This window comes from Monodon monoceros, unplaced genomic scaffold (assembly GCF_005190385.1).
Source record: "Monodon monoceros isolate NGI ecotype Baffin Bay Population unplaced genomic scaffold, NGI_Narwhal_1 Super_Scaffold_2, whole genome shotgun sequence".
NCBI classification, from domain to species: Eukaryota; Metazoa; Chordata; class Mammalia; order Artiodactyla; family Monodontidae; genus Monodon; species Monodon monoceros.
In genome coordinates this window covers 38,940,672-38,966,689 of record NW_021703776.1, presented here as the reverse complement: position 1 = coordinate 38,966,689, position 26,018 = coordinate 38,940,672, and the positions used below count along the sequence as shown (strand labels likewise).

The window sequence follows — 26,018 nt, the reverse complement described above, 5'->3', positions numbered from 1 at the left end:
GCAACGGGAGAGGCCACAACAGTGAGAGGCCCATGTACCGCAAAAAAAAAAAAGGACACATGGGGGTTTGGGGTTCAACATATGAATTTTCAGGGGGACACAATCCAGTCAATAACAAGACCTGAGTATATCAAGGGTATATGGTGACTAGTGATTAAGGAAAGTTGCTCTCATCTAACATTTCGGATGTTGGTTATAAGATATTGAATTAACAAAACTATTTCTCTGTGAAGGAAGCAATTCAAAACAAGATAAATCATTCTACTAAAATGTCCAACTAGCATTTCTCCCATATTTTCTTTGACTTTCCAACCTGCCCTCTACATACATATGTGTTGCCTTCCTAAACTTTAAGTCAGACCTTTCTACTCCTCTCTTGAAAAATCTTCAATGACTCCCCACTGCTTGATGCATAAAACTTTAACATTTTAATTACTCATTCAAGTCTCAATAACCTGGCTCCAACTTGTATTTTCTGTCATCCATCACTCAACTCTTCAGCCACAGAGGACTACTCATTGCTACTTGGACTTTTCATGCTTTTTGATAACATTATGCCTACCCTAACACTGTTTCTTCAGCCTGGAATGTCATCTCCCTCAAGGCGCACTTCTTTTTTTCTTTTCTTTTTTTTTTTTGGTAACTTTCAAAAATACCAGGCTTTATTTTTTAGAGCAGTTTTAGGTCTACAGAAAGACTGAGCAGAAATTATAGAGCGCTCTCATTTAGCTCCTCTCCTCCTGCACAGTTTCCCCTATTATTATCTTTCATTATTATTTTTAAAGTTTTTAAATAGGCTTTTTTTTTTAAACATCTTCAGTGGAGTATAATTACTTTACAACGTTGTGTTACTTTCTGCTGTGTAACAAAGTCAATCAGCTATATGTATACATATATCCCCATATCCCCTCCTTCTCGAAAGGCCCACTTCTACATTCCAGGGCTTCAGTGAAGCCTTCCTTGATCTCAGTGAGAAGAAATCACCCCCAAAACTCTTTGAGCATAAGTTAATTGCTTACAAAAATAAACTCAAAATGACTTAAAGACTTAAACATTCAACATAACACCATAAAACTCCTAGAAGAGAGCACAGGCAAAACATTCTCTGACATAAATCATACCAATGTTTTTTTAGGTAAGACTGACAAGGCAATGGAAATAAAAACAAAAATAAACAAATGGGACCTAATCAAACTTACAAGCTTTTGCACAGGACAGGACAGGACAGGAAGGAAGGAAGGAAGGAAGGAAGAAAAGACAACCTATGGAATGGGGGAAAATATCTGCAAATGATGCGACCAACAAGGGCTTGATCTCCAACACGTACAAACACCTCACACAACTCAACAACAATAACAAAAGTAAACAACCCAGTCGAAAAATGAGCAAAAGACCTTGACAGACATTTCTCCAAAGAAGACATACATATGGCCAGTAGGCACATGAAAAGATGCTGAAGATCATTAATTCTTAGAGAAATGCAAATCAAAACTGCAATGAGGTACCACCTCACTCTGGTCAGAATGGCCATCATCAAAAAGTCTACAAACAATAAATGCTGGAGAGGTTGTGGAGAAAAGGGAACCCTCCTACACTGTTGGTGGGAATGTAAAATCGGTACAACCATTATGGAGAACAGTATGGCAGAAAACTAAAAGTACGAACTAGTTTTACAAAAATTAAAAATAGAGTTACTAAAAATATGATCCAGCAATCCCACTCCTAGACATAGAGCCAGACAAAGCTATAATTCAAAAAGCTACATGCACCTCTATGTTCATAGCAGCGTTATTCACAATAGCCAAAACATGGAAACAACCTAAATGTCCATCAACAGGTGAATGGATAAAGAAGGTGCGGTGCATACAAATGAACTTATTTACCAAACAGAAATCACAGATGTAGAAAACAAACCTATGGTTACCAGTGGGGAGAAGGGGGCCGGGACAAATTGAGAGATCGGGATTGACATATACACACTACTATACATAAAACAGATAACTAATAAGGATACACTGCATCACACAGGGAACTCTACCCAGTACTCTGTAATGACCTATACGGGAAAATAATCTAAAAAAGAGTGAATATATGTATATGTATAACAGATTCACTTTACTGTATACCTGAAACTAACACAACACTGTAAATTAACTATACTCCAATAAACATTTTTTTTAAATACATTAATTTTTAAAAAGATGTGGTACATATATACAGTGAAATATCACTCGGCCATAGAAAAAGAACGAAATATGCCATTTGCAGTAACGTGGATGCCACTAGAGATTATCATACTAAGTGAAGTCAGTCAGAAAGAGAAAGACAAACACCATATGATATCACTTATATGTGGAATCTAAAATATGACACAAATGAGCCTATCTATGAGACAGAAACTGACTCACAGACGTAGAGATCAGACTTGTGGTTGCCAAGGGGGAGGGGGGGAGGGAGAGGGATGAACTGGGAGTTTGGGGTTGGTAGATGCAAACTATTACATTTAGAATGGATAAACAACAAGGTCCTGCTGTACAGCACAGGGAACTATATCCAAAATCCTGGGATAAACCATAATGGAAAAGAAAATAATAAATATATAGTAGTCAGACTTAGGAAACTAATTCTGTAATATGATGATAGGTTAACCACTTAACTATAGCATAAAAGTCAATGAAAAAGAGTACTAAAAACAATTATAGATACTATTATTTTTTAACAAGTATACACTACGAAAAGAGGTAAATAATGATATCAAAAATACAAAAGGTGGGAAGTAAAATGGTGAACATTTTGTAGATGATCAAAGTTGCTGTCAGCTTAAAATGAACTGTTTTACCTATGAGGTATCTTATGTAAGCCTCACGGTAACTGTGAAGCAAAAACCTAGAGTAAATGCACAAAAAATAAAGAAAGGGAGAAGAGACCATGCCAGCAGGGAAAAGCACCAATTTACAAATGCAGGCAGAAACAGAGAGAAAAACAATTGAAATACAAAATAAACAGAAAACAATCATTATTAAGTCCTTACATAGCAATAATAACACTAAATGTAAATAGATGAATTCAAAAGGCACCGAATGTTTAGATGGATTTAAAAAAACAAGACCCACTTATCTGCTGTCTACAAGAGGCTCACTTCAGCTTTAAGGACACTCAGAGAGAAGTGATGGAAAAAGATATTTCATGCAAGTGAAAACAGAAAGAAACAGGGGGGTAGCTATTCTTATTGGACAGAATAGATAATAACCCACAAATAGGTGAACAGAAAATGATAAAAGAGTCAATTATCAAGAGGATATAACTATCATAAAAATATATGGATCAACACTGGAGTACATAAATATATTAAGTAAATGCAAACAGAATTGAAGGGAGAAATAGACACCAATAATTAAAAAGGACTTCAATACCCCATTTTCAGCAATGGATAAATCATCCAGACAGAAAATCAACAAGGAAACATTGGACATGTGCCAGGCATTAGACTAAATGGACCTAACATACTTTTATAGAACATTCCATCCAAAAGAAGGCGAATACACAGTCTTGTGAATTACACACAGAACATTCTCCAGGACAGACCATACGATAGGACAAAAAACAGGTCTTATCAAATTTAAGAACAATGAAATCATACCAAGGATTTTTTCTAACCACGTGGTATGAAACTAGATACGAACAACAAGAGGAAAGCTGGAAAAATCTGCAAATATGTAGAAATTAAACAATACGCTCCTAAACAACCAATGGGTCAAAGAAGAAATCAAAAGAGAGATCAAAAATAAAAAATCTCAAAACTAATGAAAATGAAAGCACAGCACACCAAAACTTACGCAGTGCTGCCAAATCAGTTCCTGGAGGGAAGTTTATAGTGATAAATGAAAGTATTAAGAAAATATTAAGCAAAGAAGCAACCTAAAACTAGAACTTGGGAATCAGAAAAATATCAAACTAAGCCCAAAATGAGGAGAGGAAAGGAAATAACAAAGATCAGAGTGGAAAAAAAAATAAATGAGAAAAACAATAGGAAAAAAACTTACAGCTAGTTTTTCAAACAGATGAACAAAATTTACAATACTCTAGCAAGACTAACCAAGAAGAAAAGACTCAAATATATAAAGTCAAAAGTGAAAGTCAAAACTACAACTGATGCTGTAGAAATACAAACGATCATAAGAGACTACCATAACAATTATATGCCAATAAATTGGATAACATAGAAGAAATAGATAAATTCCTAGAGACATTCAACCTACCAAATCTGAATCTGGAAGAAAATCTAAACAGGCCGGTAACAGCTAAGGAGACTGAATCAGTAATCAAAACCACCCGACACAGAAAACCCAAGGACCAGACGGTTCCACTGGTGAACTCTACAAAAAAGTTTAAAGACTTATACCAATACTTCTCAAAACCTTCCAAAAAATTGAAGAGGGAACCCTCCTAAGTTCATTTTACAAGGCCACCATTACCCTGCTATCAAAGTCATATAAGGACACTACAATAAAACTACAGACCAATATCCCTGATGAATACACATATAAAAAATCGGAACTATCAGCAAACCAAACTCAACAAAACACTAAAAGGATTATACACCATAACCAAGTAGGATTTATTCTTGGAATGCAAGGATGGTTCAACATATACAAATCAATAAATGTGACACACCACATTGATAGTATAAATGATAAAAAATCTTATAATCTGATTTTTGGTCACCATGATGGCAACATACGTCATTCCTCACCTCACTCCCCCTCACAAGAACAACTAAAAAGTATTCATGAACAAAACACGACTGAGGGAATTCTAGAACACGGGAGTGAGGCTGAGCAGTGCCCTCCCCCAGGCTGGTACAGTACCACATAGAGGGGTCTCTTCTGAGTCTATGATTCCTCCAAAAAAAAGCCCAGGGGTGATGTCCAGCTCCCCCACCTTCTCAGGAGCCAGCACTCTTGTCTTGCCCCATGAGGACTGCAGGGGTATTTGCAGGACTCAACCACTAGGAATCTGACAGTGATGAAGAAGAGAAGAGGAGTCTGCAACAAGCACTCATTTCTTGGCAGACTGAGTTCCTACCTGCAGAGCCCAAGCAGTAATCCTAACCAGCAACTTTTCTCATCTGCAGAAGTAAGGCAGTGGCACACTGTGACCAGGAAACTATAGGCTAGCACACTACTGAGTGTAACCCCAGCCCTGACTAGAAGGGCTGCAAGAACACCTGGAAGCTATGTAGCCCAACAACACTTGAGCACAGAGTCCAACAGGCAAAGTTGATTACCCCCAGAGAAAAGCCAGTTCTGAGTGTGAAGGGTACCCTGCTATGCCCAGGCAGGGAAGTTAATGCATAGCCCTACTCACTGCCTAAAATAGCTCCTCTCCCTGGGAGGTGCTTGGAGCTGGCCCATCCTGCCCAGGCAGGAAAGCTGAGTCACAGCCCCACCCACTGCTGAGTGAAGCTCCCAGCCATGCCCTACTATAAAGATTGGCCGAAATACGTAGAAAACTGCATAGCCCACCAGTGCTTGAACAGAGAGTCCAGCAAGCAGAGCAGATAATCTGCAGAGTAAAGCCAGTGGCCCTATTCGGCCAGGGAACTTGGGGCATGGGTCAGGTTGAGTCAAGACCACAAACAAAGAGCTTTACTGGTCTTGGAGATGGTTCTCCCGCTGCACCACAGCAGTGTAACTAATTCACAGCCTCCCTCATTGCTGAAGACAGTCTTTAACCCGTCCAACCAGGGAACCTAAGCAAAACACACAGGGAGCTACACAGTACATTCAACAGCCGTGCTTACACTGGCGCTTGAACAGAGAGTACAGCCTGTGGTTTTCTACATCTGCAGAGCGAAACTGGTGACCTCACCTGGTCAGGGAAGTCAGTGCACACTCTTACCTGAGGTGGGTCTCCAGACAACAAACCGTGCAGGCCCCAGGCTCCTTCCCTCTGCCTTGCCAGGCACTGAAGCTAATTCATAGCCCCATTTACCACTGAGTATAGTACCGAGTCCCAACTGTCTAGAAAGCCTGACGAGAGAACCCAGGCAACCATGGAGCTTATCGTACAGCCTTGCTTGGGCAGGGAACTGGATAAGCAGTCCTACCCAACTGTTATCAGCCAGTGGCAGCCTCCCCAACATCAGAGTTCAGGTAGCAGCCTTGCCGCTAAATATACCCTGGTAGCAAGCTCCATTTTCTAAATGACATTACCAACAGATATGCCTAGTTACTTAAACTGAGCTGACTGGTAAAGAACTGTCTCTGTATCAAGCAATTCAAATTCTTCTTATATGTGTAATGTCATGACTTTTCTCTCCTTCTTGGGAGCACCTCCAGCACCGCTAGTGGCATTTTGTATGGGTTCCATGTTGTTATTTAAGGTTTGTGGTATTGCACTAAATGCAATGAAAAGTATGCAGGAACTGTGAGAGAACACTCTTTGCTACTATATGCAATTTACTCGAGAGATGAACTCCTCAGACAGAGATGACTAGTGTCACATGGTGCTTTAAGCGGATACTTGCAACACTTGAGTTTGCCACACTAGCAGGAGGAGATGGCTATGAAATTATTACAGCAGTACAGTACATACTACAGTTAATTCTAGGCAGTTATGATTTAATACTGCATCTTAACATTTGATTACATTTCTCTCAGCTGAAGATGGTGACGAGTGTGGTCTGTGTTTGTGTGTAAATTTTAATAAATTTTAACCTTTTATAATAGGTTTGGGTATATTTTATGGTATTAAATGGTAAAATAAACTAGTAGCTACAAAAAAAAAAAAAAAAAAAAGAACTGTCTCTGCCAAAGCAAACCCATAAAGTCTGGAAGAGGAGACCACTTACTTGAATATGCAGATAAAAACATAAGGAATAAAGGATCATGCAAAATAAGGTACATGACCAAATGGAAAGTAATAAGGCTCCAATAACTGACCCTAAAGAAATGGAGGTCTATGAACTGTCAGACAAAGAATTCATAATAATCTTCTTAAAGAAGTTTAGTGAACTACAAGAACACAAACAAAATTAGGAAAACAATGAATTTTTAAAAAAGAGAGAGAGAAGGTCAACAAAGAAATAGAAACCATCCAAAAAAAACCCAAAAAACAAAACAAAAAAACCACACATACATACAAACCACATACACACACAAAAAAAGATGTCCTAGAGCTGAAAAGTACAGTGACTAAAGAATTCAACAGAGAGCTTCAAAAGCAGACTAGACCATGCAGAAGAAAGAATCAATGACCTAAAAGAGAGCACATTTGAAATTATCCAGTCAGAGTAGCAAAAAGGAAAAAGAATGAAAAGGAGTGAATAAAGTCCATGGAACTGATGGGACACGATCAAAAAAAAAAAAAAATCGAAAAGAAACAATATCCACAATATGTATGGGAATTTCAGAAAGAGTAGAGAAAGAAATGTACAGAAAATATATTTAAATAACACTGGCTAAAGGAAAACGTCCTAAAGCTTCTTGGGAAAGAAGTGGACATCCAAATCAATGAGGCCCAAAGGACCCCAAAGAGTTGAACCTGAATAGGATCACACCAGACACACTGTAATCAATGTGTCAAAAGTCAAAGACAAAGAATTCTGAAACCCACAAGCCACAAGAGAGAAGTTACATAGAAGGGAACCCCCATATGACTGGGCAAATTTCTCCACAGAGACCTTTCAGGCTAGGAGAGAATGGATGATATATTCAAAATACTGAAGGAAAAAACTGTCAATCAAGCATTCTACACCCAGCAAAGCTGTCCTTCCGAAGGGAAGGACAGATAAAGACTTTCCCAAACAAAAGCTTTCCCAAACTAGACCTGCCTTACAAGAAATGCTAAAGGGACTTCTCTGAGTAGAAGTAAAAGGACACTAACTGATGTCATAAGATTCTAAGAAAGTAGCATAAAACTTAGTGGTAATGGTAAATATATAGCCAAAGTTAGATTCTGTAATATGATAATGGTGATGCATAATCCACTTACAACTCTAGTTTAAAAGTTAAACAAATGTAGGAAAAAGAAAACAAAACTATACTACAATAATCTGCTATTAGTTACCCAATATAAAAATATCTACATTGCAACATCAGTAACCAAAAATGTGAGGGGGATGAGAAGTAAAAGTGTAAGTTTAGGAATTCTATCCAAGTTATCAGTTTAAAATAAATTGTTATAATTTTATAATATTTAATGTAAGACTCATGGTGTCCACAAGAGAAAAACCTACAGTGATTACACCAAAGAACATGATAAAGAAGGCCCAGGGAGATGGAGAGAGGTGAGGGAATGGCTAGTCAGAACACACAACATATTTATCAGTTAAGTTCTATGTCTTATATGGGTGCGCTTTGTGGTATCCGAAAACAATTACAACAGTCAGAGATCACTGATCACCGTAACAAATGTAATAATACTGAAAAAGTTTAAGATATTGGAAAAATTACCAAGACACACAAAGTGAGCAAATGCTTTTGGAAAAATGGCACCTATGGACTTGATGCAGGGTTGCCACAAACCTTCAAGTTGTATAAAACACAGTATCTGCAAAGTACAAAAAAGCAAAGCACGATAAAATGAGGTATGCCTGTATATATACTGAATGGAGTATTGTTCAGCCAAAAAATGGAAATAGTGCCACTTGTGACAACGTGGAGAGTCCTTGAGGGTATTATGCTAAGTGAAATAAGACAGAGAAAGAAAAATACTGTTACGATCTCACTAATAAGAAATCTAAAAAAAAAACCAAAACAAATTTCATAGAAAAAGAGATCAGAATTGTGGTTGCCAGAGGTTGGAGTTGCGGCTAGGGAAAATTAGATAAATGTGGTTACAAGGCACAAACATCCAGTTATAAGATAAATAAGTACTCAAGATATAATGTACAACATGATGACTATAGTTGACAATGCTGTATGCTATATTTAAAAATTAAGAGAGGGGCTTCCCTGGTGGCGCAGTGGTTGAGAGTCCGCCTGCCGACGCAGGGGACACAGGTTCGTGCCCCGGTCTGGGAAGATCCCACGTGCCGCGGAGCGGCTAGGCTCATGAGCCATGGCCGCTGAGCCTGCGCGTCCAGAGCCTGTGCTCCGCAACGGGAGAGGCTGCAACAGTGAGAGGCTCCGTAGCGCAAAAAAAAAAAAAAAAAAAAGAATCCGCCTGCCAGTGCAGGGGACGCGGGTTCAAGCCCTGGTCCGGGAAGATCTCACATGCCACAGAGGAACTAAGCCCGTGTGCCACAACTACTGAGCCCCTGCATGCCACGACTACTGAAGCCCGCATGCCTAGAGCCCATGCTCCACGACAAAGACAAGCCACTGCTGAGAAGCCCGCGCACCGCAATGAAGAGTAGCCCCCGCTCGCCGTAACTAGAGAAAGCCCGCGCACAGCAACGAAGACCCAACACAGCCAAACGTAAAAATAAATAAATGTATAAATAAATGTATAAATAAATGTATAAATAAATAATACTTTTAAAAAAGAAAAAAAATAAAAGTTAAGGGAATAAATCCTAAGTGTTCTCATCACAAGAAAATAGCTAGATATATATTTTGATATATATTTACCAGTTATGATGCTGGTAAATGTACTACAATCAACTCTCTGGGGAAAAAGGAAACACTTATTTGCAGTATTTCCTTGCTTCCATGGTGTAAACACTCTCATCATGGCCTACATTTTGTACAACATGTTGGAAAGAGATGCTCACAGTTGGGTCCAACAGGAGCCATACCTAGCACATCACTGCTACTCACTAAACCACCAGCCAAGGTCAAAACTAAAGTTTAAAAACTTACAAGGTTTTTAAGGAATAAAAAAAGTTTGAGATCAACTGTTGCATTAAAAAGAATATTAGATGTTGAGTCAGTTATATAATATTTCTCATAGAGCTTGTCTTAACATAAATGAAAATATATTTACTCTAGAAGGCAATTTATATTCTCTAACATCAAGTATCACAGTAGCTATCAATATACTTATTTTTCCCCCTTTCCTTTCTTTCTTGTAGGTTCATCTTATTTATAACTTCAAAAGTTCTTTACATTAAATATATTCTAATTTCCATTTAATCTGCTTTTATTCTGATGTTATAAGCTGATTAAAAACATTTAGAATCTAATGCTATGAAATGTGATTAGTAATGTCATATTTCTTAAGCTTATTTTGTCAACACTTTGCATACTGAATTTTGATCAAGTTATAGATAATATTATCTTGTTTACAAATGAGTCTATGGTAGTTGTCATAAAAATATAGCTCTAGTTTAAATTAATAATTGATCTAGCAATTGGAGAAACAGATCGCTTCATCTGATTATATCTTTCCAAAAGAGCAGATGTGAGGACATTTTTAAAATGCTGCTTCATACTTCAGGCAATTATAAGATACTTTAAACTTCACCTACTGATTTGCTACTAAAGGCCGATGGACTGGGGGAGGGTACCTTTAGCGTGAATCCTCTAAATAAAATGCTTACCTGTATTCTTTGAGAAATCGACCTATGGAAGTAGACTGTTCTATTCCTGCAATTCGTATTTTTTCTTTTATAGACAAGAGATCTGTTGTCTCTAGGTCATTGCAGATTAAGATTGGTTGCCTGTGTCAAACACTTTCCATGTCTGCAAAAAAAAAAAAAAAAAAAGTAAATAATTAGTAAGTATTATAAAAATTATCTTCTAAATTAGTCTGTTCCAAAAGACACTCCAAGGCACTGCCAGTAAAAATGCAATCTTAGGGCTTCCCTGGTGGCGCAGTGGTTGAGAGTCCGCCTGCCGATGCAGGGGACACGGGTTCGTGCCCCGGTCTGGGAAGATCCCGCATGCCGCGGAGCGGCTGGGCCCGTGGGCCATGGCCGCTGGGCCTGCGCGTCCGGAGCCTGTGCTCTGCCACGGGAGAGGCCACAACAGTGAGAGGCCCACGTACCACAAAAAAACAAACAAACAAAAAAAAAACAAAATGCAATCTTAGAATTAAGATCTCAAGTGTGTGGGTATAAAAACCTTTGTTAAGAACTGACAAAGATTTAGGTACCTCACTGAAACTTTCTTCTAGACAACCAGGCTTCTAACTCTCAGCCCAAGGTAGAGAGGGGCCTTTTTCAAAGAAATTTCCATCTCTTTTGTCTTACAGAATGGACTCTTTTTATATTCAGGAAGTCCACAAAGTTCCTAAGGGATTATACCAGCTTGTACTAGAAGGAACAGTGATCATTCAAAATTAAAACAGGCCTTTGAGACCCCAACTTCCTGCAAGTAGGACACAGCCTGAGAAAGCTAGTCAGCTATACACGGGATAGCTCTTAGGGACAGGGATGACCCATCTTGGGGAGATGCGAGCCCAGAAGGTAAAGGCAAGAGGCATGGAGAATCAATCCAAGAAAGCCAGAAGGAGCCCTAATCAAGGAACTGGCATGTGCTCAGCTAAATTTTAAGATTTCTATGGACCACTGACTGCTCTTTGCCTCCCTGCTTTTTGAATGGAATGTCTATTCTAAGGTCCTTGTCTCAGCTTTGCATACTGAGTTTGTGGGAGTCAGGTAACTTGTCTCCCAGTTTATAGCTCTTCATATCTAGAGGAGCCTGAACAGCCTCATCTATACCGGGACTTGATTTAGATAAAAAGATGCTGGACTTTGAGCCTAATGCCGTAATGGGATGAGATTTTGGGGATCCTGGGGAGTGGCTAGGGTATTTTCCATGTCTGATGAATTTATGTATAATAATGTGTAGCTGGACTAAAGATGGCCAAACACTTTTTATTATTCTTCCCATCAACACATGGAGTTTATTTCCTTCCCACTTGAATCTGGGTTGGCCCTGTGACAGCTTAATAGAATGTAATGGAAGTGACAGTATGCCAATCACAGATATACTTTTTTTTTTTAACTTTTCAGTTTATATTGGCACATAGTTTATTAACAATGTTGAGACAGTTTCAGGTTACAGCAAAGTGATTCAGTTATACATATACATATCTCTATTCTTTTTCAAATTCTTTTCCCATTTAGGTTGTTACATAATATTGAGCAGAGTTCCCTGTGTTATACAGTAGGTACCTGTTGGTTATCTGCAGATATACTTTTTAAAGAGAACTTACAGCATCTATTTCCTCCCTCTAGGATTTCTCACTCTTGGAACACTTCTTCCTGGAACTCAGCCACCAGGCTGTGCAGAGACCAAGCCACATGTATGGGAAGCCTGTTGATGTTCAACTGACAGTCTCAGAACAACTTCTAGCCACTATCCAGCATCAAATGCCAGGCATGTGAACCATCTTGGCTCTCCAGCACAATTGAGCCCATATACGACGCAGCCAAAGCTGACATTATTGTACTAAGTGAGAAGGCCATGCAGCTTAGCCCAGTCAACACCAAGACTAGCAAGAAATAATAAAGTTGTTGTTGTCTTAAGCCACTAAATCTTGGAGTGGTTTGTTATACAACAATAGGCAATTGAAATAGGGGTCTCTGCTGTGTGAGAGGTAATGAAGCCTTAAGAGTGGATGAGACTTAATAGGCAAGTATGTGACATGAAAGAAAAGAGGCTTAGAATAGAATCCTGAGAACTGCAAAACTGCTGGACAGAGGAACAGAAGACAGCAACAAAGTCTGTGCAACATGTTCATAAAGGTAGAAGGGAACAGAGGAGACTGTCGGTGACCTGTAAGCCAGTGGAAGAGGTCAGTGCTAATGAGAGATCAAATAAGATACAGCTGATAATTGCTTGTTACATTTAATGACAAGGAAGTCAAAGGTAGCCTTAGCAAAAATAGATTTGCAAACTGACAGGGAAGAAGACAGATTATTAGAGGTAGAGCTAGGTGAAGAATGAACAGTAAATGAGTAGAGAGACAATACATGGAAAGATTTAAATTATCTTTAAATGCTGATAAGAAGAAAAAGAGTATAAACGTCATGGTAAGAGAAAATTATAGGTGAATAATATTTTACTCTTTCCAGAAAGGATCCTCAAACCACAGAACATCCATTTAGGCACTATCTATGTCCCTTGTCCAAACATACAGTAACCTCAAAAGAACATTTACTACAAAGCAGACTTTGTAATAACTAGCTAGTATCACGGACCCAAAGGAAATTATTAACTGACATATCAAAATGACCTGTTAAAAATTATGTAATGAAATCTACAGTGAAGATTTAAGCTTAAGATCTTATAGCTCAAAAGACTATCTTTTTTAACTTTAGGCAAATTTATTCTTCTAAGATGAACAGTGAAATTTATCTTTTGAGTAGACCATTCCTTTTGGGGGGAAGACTTACTGGAGTAATATTCAAAACTGTGAAAAATGTCTACTTACTGGCATGAAAGAGAATATACAAAATTTTTTGCTTGATGGGCTTCTGAGGAAGATCGTGGGTACATAAGATTGTGGGTAAAGTTAGATGATGCTCTTCCCAAATGCATATCTGTGAACTTACATACATGCAGAAGAGTCTCCCGGGAGTAGAATGGCTTATACCCTGGTTCCTTCTCTAGGTGTTTCAAAGATGTGAAAACCCATCTGATAAAATGAGTTGCTGTATTCAGGTAAGACTAAAGAATAGCAAAGAAAAATGGCACTGAAAGAGGATACCAGAAAGGGAAGATTCTAGACTAGAGACTTGGGATCAACACAAGAATGGAATTTCCTGAGAATAGCATGTGGCTTGATTCAAGAAGCAATCTTGATCCAGATACCCTACTAGTGGGGAGGGATCTTGGGGTAAGTAGTTTGAGGGTATGAAGTAAAAGATAACGTTATACTAAAGACCAGAAAGTTGTTCTTCAGGATGAAGGCAGTCTTCCTGGAGAAATCCTCACTGAAAAACATTTACCCTCCCTTGCTCCTTGAGATTCCTTGTAGTCTGAGGAAATCAGTGTGCTTTAACTTGGGAAGTTGCGTGAGTCAGGCCACGGACCCACTTTTTTGTTTTCTACATCCCTCCCCTATTCTGACGGCCTCATTTACTCTTCTTCCCTTGGTCAGAATTTTCTTTGCCAACCCATTTTCTCCTTAAATAAGCCTTACAGGAAATTAGCCAAACAGGGAATTTTCATCCTGTTCTCTTCCCTATTCCAGAACATGGAATTTTCCATTTTCAGGAAACCATGAAGCATGGGATAAAATTCTAAGACAAGTTAACAAGACCATATAAGATTATCTGTTTCTAAGATAATCTTATGAGGCAAAAGCACAAACCAGAGCAGAATCTTTCATAATGCATAAGCAACACTTGCTCAATTCCACCTGCTGCAGTTGAAGAAAAGCAAGCAAAGGGAACATGGACAAAGTAATTCTTTCAAACAACCAAATGTCCTTTCTGATTTCTAGCCCCCCAAATTAGGAAGTTTCCATAAGCTCAATGAGTCTCCAAAATATGCCTCTGTGCTGGCTCAACTCCTGCCAACTACCACCCTTGCTAAGCATCCTCAATATTTTGACAATAATCGTAGGTGCTTTCAAAATTATAATACTGCATGCATCAAAAAATTATGTGCCATAATGCAATACTTGAACACTTTTCACTAAGTGCTAAAAGATTTTAGTTTTGTGTCCTAATTGTTAACATGGATCAAACACAACAGGTTTAAAAAAAAAAACACAGCTGCAGTACCAAAAATGCCATCTGGTTTACTTAGCACCATATCACCAATAATGAGTGAAAATGTTAAAATATTAACCACCTTCAAATTAAAATTTAGCCAACCACATGAAAAGATGTTCAACATCACTAATTGTTAGAGAAATGCAAATCAAAACTACAATCAGGTATCACCTCACACCAGGCAGAGTGGCCATCATCAAAAAATCTACAAACAATAAATGCTGGAGAAGGTGTGGAGAAAAGGGAACCCTCCTACACTGTTGGTGGGAATGTAAACTGGTACAACCATTATGGAGAACAGCATGGAGGTTCCTTAAAAAACTAAATACAGAACTACCATATGATCCAGCAATCCCACTCCTGGGCATATATCCAGAGAAAACCATAATTCGGAAAGATACATGCACCCCAACGTTCACTGCAGCACCATTTACAATAGCCAAGACATGGAAGCAACCTAAATGTCCAATGACCGAGGAGTAGATAAAGAAGATGTGGTACATATATACAATGGAATATTACTCAGTCATAGAAAGAACAAAATAATGCCATTTGCAGCAACATGGATGGACCTAAAGATTGTCATACGGAGTGAAGTAAGTCAGACAGAGAAAGACAAATACCATAAGATATCGCTTATATGTGGAATCTTAAAAAATGGTACAAATGAACTTAATCACAAAACAGAAATAGAGTCACAGATGTAGAAAACAAACCTTTGGTTACCAGGGGACAAAGGGGGAGAGGGATAAATTGGGAGACTGGTATTGACAACATGTACTACTATATATAAAATACATAACTAATAAGGAAGGACCTACCGTATACCACAGGGAACTCTACCCAATACTCTGTAATGACCTATATGGGAAAAGAATCTAAAAAAGAGTGGATGCATGTATATATATATATATATATATATATATATAACTGATTCACTTTGCTGTACACCTGAAACTAACACAACATTGTAAATCAACTATACTCCAATAAAAATTTTTTTTAGAAAAATGAAGCCAGCCAACTTCCCAATTGTAGAAGGTATATAATTAGAGCAACATAATTCTCAACTGGCAGGGATTTTGCCTCCCATGGGACAGCTGGCAATGTCTGAGCACATTTTTGCTTGTCACAACTAGGGGGAGGGGTGCTACTGGCATCTACTGGGTAGAGACCCAGGGATGCTGCTAAATATCCTCCAAGACACAGGCCAGTCTCCCATAACAAAGAATTATCAAAACATCAATGCTGCCAGATTTGAGAAATCCTGAATTAGAGTTATCATAAAGTCCAATTTCATCTTCTTTATTTATGAAGCCCCCTGCGGTCTGTGACAATAAAATCATAACATAGGCCTGTAGGAAGAAATATAGGTTCCAATCCATTACAGTTTTCAGGGAATGTAGAAGGAAATTACTATTGCTACATATAGGAAAACAATACCAGGTCATTAAGAATTTAAGGAGAAAGAGTATCCAACAGACTGGAATCTTTGTACAACTTTATCTATTAGGTCAATTTGAAGTTCAGCAATGCTTTGAAATATAAATAAGCTCTCTAGTATTCTGAGTTTCCAATAAACTTTCTAGAAGGTTCCAAGCATTTTTCTCATGCAAATGCCATATAAGGTACTAAGGTACTTAGAAGCAAAGTGACCTTAGATTTCTATAAATGAGTCTAATATTACAATGGTTGTTTAAAATTATGAAGAAAATTAACAAGTTTAAAGTAAAAGGCATACTAATTAAGTTAATTCAGTTAAACATTATGAGTCGGTACCCATTTCCATTAATTTTATTTTCCCCACCATTCAGACTTATATGCTAGCTTTCAGAAGCAGCAAAAATGAAGGATACAGGAATTCTTCACATCGATTCTGTGGCAATCATCTCAAAAGGCCCAGTGGGAACAAGCAAATTTAAGGAGGTAAAGGAAGCAAATTGGCTCTCTGGAAACTTTATTAGGTAAGAGGCAGACAAGCTTGAAAAATGGCCCTGTGCTGAAGAGAAGAAAAATCTTCCCGGGCAACATCTTCTTTTCCTTTCCAAACATTTTATTTAGAACCAATGCCATGATTAAAATTTTGGGAACAAAGTCTGTGACCTATACGTTTTATCATATGCAGACACCTACCTTAGGAATCCAAATGATAGGCTAAGGGTTAGTCTATATTGAGCTTTAGCAAGAGTGTAACCAGATTACAAAATTTCAATTATCTTTATATTTTTGAATTTTAACAACTCTACAGTGGATGAAGTCATTGTTTTGAAATATATTAAAATCTTCATTAAAAGAGGTACATTTCTTCTGGTCAAAGCCCTATTCTTTCAATGTTATATTAAAGTAAAAACACTCCAAAATGTTTAACACATTGTTCTCCTAACAACCATTAAAGTTGTAACTTGAATCAATTTATTCAGTCATTGCTAGTAACAGATTTCTAAATTAGAGACAGAAGGGTAATGATTTTTAAACTAGGATGATGAAATGACCCAGAAGTTCCCTTCCTAAGGGGAATCCTTAGAATACTATATTCTTAAGTGGCCACATGGAAAAACAGGGTTACTTAGAGGTTTGGAATATACTAGTTATGTTAATTCTTCTTTGATTTAAAGAAGCTTTTGAGAAGTACATATTAGAAGAGTAAAACCTTTGAGAAACCTAGTTAACTGTTTCTAGTAAGTTATAAATGTTTTCTTCAGTTACCCGGTGTGGTCTGTAACACCAATTAACATACTTTGGCATTAATGTCCTGAGTAAAATTTAGGAAATAGGTGTCTAGGACATGAATAGTTGTGTTGGATATATTAGCTATCCATTGCTGTGTAACAAACTTTATTTTATCCTAGTTTCCATGGGTCAGGGGTCAAGGAACAGCTTAGCTGGGTTTGCTGTTCAGGGTCTCATAAGGCTGAAAATGAGACTGGACTAGGGCTGGGGTCGTATCTGAAGCTCAAGAGCCTCTTTCAAGCTGAAGTGGTAGTTGACATAGTCGTTTCCTTGTAGCTATCGGACTCACAGTGGCTTGCTTCTTCAGGGCGAGTAGGAGAGGGAGAATCTGTGCTGCTTCAAGTCTCTGACCTCTAGTCCCTGCTTTAAAGCATTCACCTGATTAGATCAGGCCCATCCAGAATCACCTTCCTTTTTTTTTTTTTTTTGCAGTACGCAGGCCTCTCACTGTTTTGGCCTCTCCCCTTGCGGAGCACAGGCTCCGGACGCGAAGGCTCAGCGGCCATGGCTCACGGGCCCAGCCGCTCCGCGGCATGTGGGATCCTCCCGGACCGGGGCACGAACCCGTGTCCCCTGCATGAGCAGGCGGACTCTCAACCACTGCGCCACCAGGGAAGCCCTCACCTCCCTTTTGATGAAACTAAATCAACTGATTAGGATCCCTAATTGCATCTACAAAATCACTTCACTTTTGCCACAACACGTAATCTAATCAAGGAGTGAAGTCCCTTATATTAACAGGTCCCACCTACACTCAAGGGCAGGGTGATACAAACACTTGGATACCAGAAGATGGGAATCATGGGCCCATCTGGGGATCCAGTCTACCACATTGGGAAACTTTAAGAAAAGCAATAAACATAGTAGAGAGCCAAAGGAGAGGACAAAAGATCGTAACAAGATCTTAGACCCACAATTAGCCTTGTTCCCAAAGGCATACCCATGGCCAGTGTTCCAATAGAAATAATTACCATGTCACAGACTGCATTCTTCAGACTGCTTCACTTAAAAGACAAAGTAGTTATTTCTACTAAGACCAGTAGCGAAGGAGACCACATGTCTATTCAGGTACCTATTGCTGCAAGTTTTAAGCCAGGTCTAAAATAAATGTACAAGGAAATAGCAAATATTTTCTGGCACCTTCTCAAATTTCCTAAGATATTGTGCTTCTGGCATTTTCTTCTAATACACACTTAGGCCCATTAAATCACAACATAAAGGAGGAAAAATATATTGTGTCAAATCTGGCTGGTAATGAAAAAAATTATCATGCTTTTCTGAAGAAATAGACAGATAGATCAACCGGTAGATAAGCCATAATGAAAGCCCAATAGAATTTGTCAGAATTAATTTCTAGTGACTAGAATTTAGATTTCTAAGGTCATATTTTGTCAGCTTATCTTCACTAAAAGACAGAAATTCTTTTCTGATTATAATCACTTAAATATTTTTACTGTCTTGACATTAAATAAGCCTTTTTAAACATTTGCCTAAACTTTACACTATATTCAAACTTAAGAGGAAGAAAGGAAACAAGTGAAAAAGGAGGAGATAAAATATTTTATCATAAAATATTTTATCATTAACTTTCTTAAATAAACATTTTTAATTCAGAAACACAAACCATAGAAAATAACATAAAGTCTGTCTTTGTTGTTTTATTAAATCATACATAATATGCTTTATAAGTGAAAGTAGAGTCTCATTCCTGTATTTACAATCATGGTTTTTAGCCTATTGATTTAAAAAATATTTTGCTTCTCTCTTCAACAGGAAGTATGAGATCACTGATAAAGCTTAAGCCCATATGTCTTGATAGAGCACTGTTCTCTGTACCAGTCATACTCTGTACTTATTGCATATTTTAAATTATTTATATTTCAGAGGAAAGGGTTAGCTAGGTGATTTACGTACTAGTGGTAAAATCCCAGTCCACAAAACTAGCTATACAGAAGACAACTGAAGCTTACTTCTGAATATTTATAGCTATTTTTGAGAATTACATTATTATTCTAATTCTGCAACTAACAGTGAAAAGCAAGAAAAGTTCCTTTTGGGGAAACAGAACAACAGATCCAGGTTTCCAATCCCACTGGACTAGGACATAAATCAGGTAGAAAGATATAATTTCATACAGAGCTGATTCTCTATTAGAAAGGGGATGTGGGCTCTGGGAGGCATGCACTTAATTCTCACTTGTGCACACCACATTTTTGTCCATAGAATTGTACAAATCGCCCTGTGAAAAAGGTTAATCAAATGTGTAGCGTGACTTAGGAGAAAATGCCTGGGATGGCTGACCAATTCGATTCATATCTGCTGTTGGAGATCCATAATGTCTCAATTGTTAATTATCTAGTCTTTTGTGCATTAAAAAAAATGGCCAATAAAATGTCAGCCAAGAAACACACTGTTCATTCCTTTCACGTTTATTTTAAACCTATTGCACTTAGGCTAGAGCTAAATCAATTTTTCATGAATATCTACCCCGGTAGATTGCACCTCAAGCCAGTTCAGCTCCCCAGAGAATTTTAAAAAAGCGATTTATCAAGTAACAAGTAACACCTCAGGAAAAAGAAACAGGGTTTTTAATTGCTTTGTGGCTCCATAATTGAAGGCAGGCACCTTCTTGAGGCACTTGCTGCCAGGAGGAGTGAGACTCCAGTTGGCCCTGCCTAATTAATCCTGTGATACAAACCTTCTGGCTTCAATTTTCACATTTCTGTCTCTTTTTAGAGGTGATAATAAAACTAAAAATTTATGTTGGTTACTGTATGACTATAACTGTGCCAGCGGAACACAAATAAAACCATATGGGCTAAGGAGACCTTGTCTCCCCATTTTTGGTTTCTCCATGGTGTGAGGCACAAGGGCAAGCTTTGTGCTAACAAGAAAAGGTAGGGGAAATTCAGGAGCTGGGCAGAAGGGCAGGTCAACTCCTTCTTGTGAGTTTGCTCTGTTAGGATGACTCATTGAAGCATATGCCTTTTTTATTGACAAAAAAATTTTTCTCAAAATAGAATTGTATGCTCTGAAAGCTCAACGGCTCAGTGACTACAAATCACAAAACTTCACAAAGCTTTTAATGAAAGACAAATTGGACAGCTTAGCCTTTAAAAAAGCTGTCAGAGCAACAAGCACACGGTCTTTTATCTTAATAGCTTACATATTAAAACTGGTATAAAACATTGTCTGTGGGAAGAGCAACGTCCTCAGTCGAGCTGTGATGCGTAATGCATCCCTCATCACAAATTGGCTCCATTTTTGACACAGGTCAAAATCAGTTTGCTTTCATGGAGAACTTGGTTTGTAATTAGTGTTAAATGTCCTGTGGAATGATACTTATAGCAAGAGGAGGGGGTCATTAAAGATGCCCCGTCAATAATACATAGTTAGTCCCAGGACAAAATCTGTAAACACAAAAGCATACGGATTTGTCCTTATATTAATTGTGAGACATGCCATGTGTGTAATTTAAAACATAATACGAAAATACTAAAGCCATTCTATCATTGACATTTTGAGTGATTTTTTTTCCTACATACTATTTATTCTTCCATCTTGAAATACTAACAACATGGTTATTTTCAAAGAGTGGAGTAAAAACCTGAAAAGTACATTGTATCATGCTGTTCATATATACGTCATACTTTTTTTTTTTTAAAGGGAGAGAGAAATTTCCAAAAGTTATGGAACTTCAATTATGTTTGTATGCTTAAGGTGTTCACAGGTTATATCGTTGTCTTTAACTGTACTCCTTTTAAATCTATGTTTATATACTTTGAATAGAATTTCCACTCTTTCTGCTGAATTTTTAAAAATCTGGGAGCCATCTGGTGGTCAACAATTATATTTTTTTTCTTAAAAATAAAAACAATTTGTGTCTTGCAAAATAAAGTGTCATTCTATTTTCAAATTTAGTTTTTTTTTTTAGTAGAAGCGTTTTAACAAAGGCACTAATTCTTCTCTCCCATACACCAAGTTAAATGGATTCCGAACGTGAAACTAATTTTTCAAATACTCCCTTTTCACTGGACATGCCATCTATTTTTGTTATAAATATCATATGATTATTATTTCCATAAATTTCATGCATTTACACATAAGTGCTTTGAATTATGCAAGGGGCTGAGGAAAATACAAATATATTGTTAAAAGCTTTATAATATTTGGGTTTTCATACTTTTTAAAATAACGCAAGTGATTGTTACAGAATATTCTTCATAAAGGACTACTTAGGGACATAGGTTCAGGATTCCATAAATATGTACAGAATAGAATTTTAAATTAGAATAGGATTTTAAAAGGAAAGATTAAAATATAAAAACTATAAAGGTTCAAATTCTAGCTAGTGATACGGGAAACATCAAAACAGAGCTGACGTTAATAGCATTTGCTGAAATTCTACATGCCTTGTCCATACCGATTCAAGATAATCTGTTCATCTTTGAAAGTGGTATACTGAATATACATACAAGTATATACACACACATACTGTATAAAATATATGTACACACATATATTATAAAATGAGGCCTGATGTGAACATGTTAATACATAATTTCACTCTGATCTCTAACTTATGACTAACTTGAGTTCTTCTTGTTATCATTAGACTGGGTTAGGTCTGTTTTACTATTAACATGCATTGAGTATTTACTGTATGGCAAATTCTTGACTAAAAGCTTTTATAAATGATCTCATTGAATCCATGTAAAACACTACCTCATAGGTACTATATTCTCCCACTTAATGAGACGTATGAGGCTCAGAGAAGTAATTTCAATAACAGTGAGTGGCTTTGACTTAACCTCAATTCTAATTCAAAATACTTATTCTAATTCAAAATACTTATTTTTATCTATCATTCAAAACCAAAATGACAGCTAGACACCCTAATTACTTGCAGTTTTACTGTTTTCAATAACATAACTATGTCCTCAATCAGCTTTAACTAGTAGGTAAGGCACCTACCCTTAATCTAAATCTGTTACTTATCTACCAAGTAATGTGGAAAGTAAATTGGTATCAAGGAATTAAAGAATGCCTGTGTAACGGCCACCTATTGTTTTAGTCCATCAGGCACTCTTTCTTCTTCCTGGTCTAGTACAAACTCCTCCCCTCTCATTCAGGCTCAGCTCTCTCTCTGCTCCATCTCTGGAGTTTAGGCGAGGGTGCCAATCCTAGAACTCTGGGAATTGGACGTGTAACCCAGGCCTGGCCACAGTGACACATTCAGGAGAGAGCAGGGGACCCAGCCAGGACAAGCAGAGACATTCCCTGGGATATTTTTACCTTTGGATTGGGAATAAGGATGTTGAGAACTCTTTCCTCTTTCAAATCCCGAAACTGAGACGACACAGGCACAGAGCTATATATACTCACCCTCGCGCCCCTTGCCAACCCCCTCAACACACACACACACACACACACACACACACACACACACACACAGGCTTCTGTACTTGAAGGCATAGAAGAGAATGAGGTAAACACACATGGAAATACAAAGAAAAGTAGAAAGCCTAGAGTAGATACAGCCTGCTTATCTATCCCTAAGATCCCCAAAGCAGTGTCGTTCTTACAGGAGTTCCTTTAGTGTCTGAGCTACCTCAGAATCCTTCCAAGAAACCTGTACTGGTTGTTGAGTTTACTTTTTGCTGCTGCTATTTTGGCTTGAGCTAGTGTGAGTTGGGTTTTTGTCGCTTGAACACAAGAAGCCATTAGAATTGTACAACAATGACAAAATATTAAGTTCCCTATGGGAAAAAAACAGGGATAACCACTGTTTAGCCAATAGTGTCTCCTGAGTGTGTTTTAAAATAAACAATTTCCCTAGGAAAAGAGCCAATGTGCCTGCATATGGCAGGGAAGTGTGACACACAGCACCAGACTGGTTGCAGCAAACACAGGAATGAGCCAATTTCCAAAAGCTCAACAGTTTTAATCCCCACCAGCATATGCAATTTTTGTTTTTATCTCACCCATATATATGCAAAACCGGACTCAAGATTTGCCCACCTACGGAAGCACACAAACACACACACACACCTTCCTGATTTTAACATGACCACATGCAGGCCCAGGAAGTAAGTCCTCTTTGAACTCTATCTTCTTAGTCTACTGATAAATGGCAGACATATTGGGAAAAAATACTGTAAATTTGGAGGAAGTCAGAATGTAGCTATTGTGACTAGAGACACAGAATGAAGTAAGCCAAATAACATATGCTTTCAATTTGTCCCAGCTTTGCACTTGTCAGTTATGTAAATTGGTCAGTCTCCCTGAACGCCCATTTCCTTTTCAATACAAGACGGGAATACCAGTCAATTTCAAGAATGGAGATAATCTCTGAAAAGAACCTGAAATAGATGCTCAATATATGGCAGGTGTTGCTGTGGTTATAGCTTTTTATTAATATTAGTATTATTAAGTCTGCATATACTTTTGTTAACTAAAGCACTGGAAAAAAGAAAAAAGCTTAATTCCTTATTTACTAATTTTGCTTTTTCTGAATATTCACAATAAGCTGCTTCTAAAGGCACTAGTAATCAAAACTAATAGTTGAAAAATGTAATGCTGAAGTATAACAGTATTGTCAATTGCAAACATTAAATATCCTATTATGATTTTTTTTTTAGTGAATCTTATTGTTTAAGCTTATCGTGTTTTTCCAAATACTCCACTTGTGTGCCTTTTGTTGTCTAAAATATGGTGGGAGAAATTTTAGTCTCACAACCCAGCCCCATGACACTCATTCATAAGATATACAGTGTATTATATAATCTCTACTCAATCATTGTTAGGTATATATTTGGACGAAATTATTAAATGAAAATATATAATCTGAGAAGGATTTATTTTAAACAGAGTGAAGCCAAGTTTGCAAGTGACGCCCATTATATATGATAAAATAGCTCAGTGGTTCCCAAATCTTTTTGCTCAGTGCAATTACTGGGAAACTTGAAAAAGTACTGAGTTTCACTCCCCATCCACCTGCTACATTTATCATTTAATTGTCTGGGGTGTGGCCTTAGCTTTGAAACAGTTAAAAGACCACATGGTGATTGTAGTATGCAGCAAGTTTGGGAAACACTGGATTAGCTTCCCTACTACTTCCATCATTGCTTAAGTAGTTTCTGTTTCATTTATTTTTCTCTAGGTCCAAGCATTCATTAAGAGAAACTTTCAGTGAAAAAAAAAATCATTTATTTAAGTTAATGTTTCATTCTCCAATAGTCAACATACTCTGGTAGGGACTAAAGGGTAAGAAAAAAAGTACAAGAGGGCTTCCCTGGTGGCACAGTGGTTAAGAATCCGCCTGCCAATGCAGGGGACATGACGTCGAGCCCTGGTCTGGGAAGATCCCACATGCCGCGGAGCAACTAAGCCCGTGCGCACAACAACTGAGCCTGTGCTCTAGAGCCCGCATGCCACAACTACTGAGCCTACGTGCCACAACTACTGAGCCTACGTGCCACAACTACTGAGCCTGCGCTCTAGAGCCCACGAGCCACAACTACTGAAGCCCGTGCTCCTAGAGCCCATGCTCCACAATAAGAGAAGCCACCGCAATGAGAAGCCCGCTCGCCACAACTAGAGAAAGCCCGCGCGCAGCAACAAAGACGCAACAGAGCCATAAATAAATAAATAAATAAAAACTTGTTTAAAAAAAAAAGTACAAGACACAAAGTCTGTCATAAAATGTTTACAATACAGTTCACATAACAGAACAAACACACATAAAAATATTAAAAGTCTAAATGTCTCTTCAGGAATGATAATCATGAAAGGAATCAATCACTTAAATACAGTGAAAATATTTTTTTAAATGCAAGTGACTCCAGCCATCATAGAGGAATTCCCAGACAATTTTCCTTATACACACCAAAACCGTCTTTGGCAAATGTTATTAAAACTGAGACTGATATCTAGAAACTGCTTTGATTGATGTTCACCCACATTGGAGGTGACCAGACAGCTACATACATGCAGCCTTTGATTCCTAACAATACTCTCTCGATTCTTTCAGTCTGCTAGCCGGTCCCACGTATGGACCTATCAAATGCTTATGCTGAGACTCTGGTGGCCAAAAGGCATTATGATTCGATAGTATCCATATTCTTCATTATCATACAAAGAATGGAGGGAAAAGTCCACATGTACACAGATTTCTTTACTGCTTTCTAAAAATCCCAACTACCACCACAGCTTAGCATTACTAGAAGATTTCCAAGTTTTATGTCCTGAGAATGCAATCTCTCCACGAGGCCTATGATGAGGGTTAAAGGTGATGATGTAAAAGAGAGCCCTTAGCACTGTGCCTGAGACATAGTAGCCACTCAATAAATGTTTGTTTTCAAAACAAAGATAATGTCCAATTCCGCTAATAATTGTGTTAATTTAAAAAGTGTTCATAGTATTCCTTGAAGTCATTTATAAGAGAAACATTATCTCACTTCAATGAAATTAATGCCAACTACTCCCAAATTTACTGATTTTTTTTTTAAATGTGAGATGGGTTTCCCTTAATTGGAGTTCACTCTTTCAAAAATGAGTACGTGTAGGGCTTCCCTGGTGGCACACTGGTTGAGAGTCCACCTGCCGATGCAGGGGACAGGGGTTCGTGCCCCGGTCCGGGAAAATCCCACATGCCGTGGAGCTGCTGGGCCCG

At 37.9% G+C, this 26,018-nt stretch overlaps 1 long non-coding RNA gene across 1 annotated transcript in view; it reads right to left on the bottom strand.

Moving 5' to 3' along the window:
• Positions 1-26,018, bottom strand: part of LOC114901266 — a 73,321-nt gene that overhangs the window by 4,467 nt on the left and 42,836 nt on the right. The window contains exon 2 of the long non-coding RNA XR_003795093.1: positions 10,487-10,628. This is a non-coding gene — a long non-coding RNA (uncharacterized LOC114901266). The remainder of the gene's footprint in view (positions 1-10,486; positions 10,629-26,018) is intronic.